Source organism: Trachymyrmex septentrionalis, unplaced genomic scaffold (genome assembly GCF_001594115.1).
Source record: "Trachymyrmex septentrionalis isolate Tsep2-gDNA-1 unplaced genomic scaffold, Tsep1.0 scaffold308, whole genome shotgun sequence".
Classification (NCBI taxonomy): domain Eukaryota; kingdom Metazoa; phylum Arthropoda; class Insecta; order Hymenoptera; family Formicidae; genus Trachymyrmex; species Trachymyrmex septentrionalis.
This window is the reverse complement of record NW_017305472.1, coordinates 83,972-85,616: the sequence shown is the minus strand read 5'-3', so window position 1 is coordinate 85,616 and position 1,645 is coordinate 83,972.

The following is a 1,645-nucleotide window of genomic DNA, read 5'->3' as shown; positions in this document are numbered from 1 at the left end:
GGATTAATCAAAATATTTCCCAATTAGTGATACTTTCCGAAGAAAATTGCAGGTATTAAAATCTCACTTAAATGATAATATTTTTCACTTTTTTCCTTCTTGTCAAATTCTTCTCGAAGAACATGACAATAATTGCAATTTCAAAGAATATATTCATTTTCTAAATTTTCTTATAGATGAATTTGACGGTTTACTTGCTTCGAAAAACTCAGAACTGAATTAATTCTTTTCGAGAATCCCCTTACAGCGCCAATTGAAGGACAGCATCTTGACTTGCAAGATGAATTATGTGATTTGCAGAATGATATTCCACTTAAAACGGTTAAAGAAACGAATGCCGATTTTTACAAAATGTTAAAAGAATCATCATACCCCAATCTCCGAGGTTCATCATTTTTATCAGTGGACTAAATCTATTAGGAATACCACTTGAAAAAAAACGCGTCAAAAATAATACCTCAAGGAATCTGTGATTGTATTTCATTTTGTGATTTATGATAACGGATTGACTATTTGTATTTCAATTTATATGATTGCGATGTTTTGCAATTCTTGTATTGAGTTTCCTATTCGTTTGTCCTATGTATCCTTGCATCACTATGTCTTTTTTTGAGACATGGGATGTGCAGATAAATAATTCAGGTATCGAGAGATGATTGAAAACGGTTTGAAAACAGTTTAGAATTTGATTTATATCACAAACTAACTTTCTCAGATCGATACTTGAATTACTTATCTGCACACCTCCTCCCCCATATCTAAAAAAAAAGGCATAGTGATAAGCATGACTGACAGAGCGGTGCTACTTTTGGATCCAAAGTTCTATAAAAAAAAAATATTAAGCTCATAATCAACATACTACTAATGAATGACTATCCGGTAAAGTTTATATTTGAAACGACACATTTCTACACAATTGAAATATCTATTCTCCAAACGCAGGCCTGTGAAGACTGAACTGATCTCTAATGATAATAACAGCATAGAAAGGGTTCCTTGATTTTTGATACCAAATAATTCGACTATCGCAGGAAAATTTTTAACAATTTGTAATAACGAAAACTTAAAACCACTATTTTCCAGTAACAAACTGAATAAATTTATAAAAGTACAAAAGACGTTCTTCCACAGAATGCAAAAATGTTGCATGTAAAGATTGTGATGCAACATACGTAAGACAAATAAGTAGGAAACTAAGTACAAGAATTGCAGAATATCACAATCCTAAAATGAAATATAAATAGTCAATCTGTTATCACGGATCACAGAATAAAATACAATCATGAATTCGATTGGAAGAATGTCAAAATACTTGATTCAGAAAGAATATTAAACAAACGGTTAATATCTGAGAAAACACATACATAAGCAAAAAAATGGACTTAACTTCTGACACGAATAGATTACATCATGCTTATGTATCTATGTTAAATAACTTATATCTCAATGTTAAACGACTATAATTCTACTACATATAAAGATTATGCGTTTCGCGGGTTTTCTCCGTGTCCAGATCCATTCTTGGAATGCCAACGTTTCGTGAACCTTGCAGTCCACTTCATCAGGGTGAGGATACTTCATTTTGATACTAAGCTGTTCCTCCCTTTATATTACGTTGCTTGTTGAAGTGGTAGGGGGGGGGAGG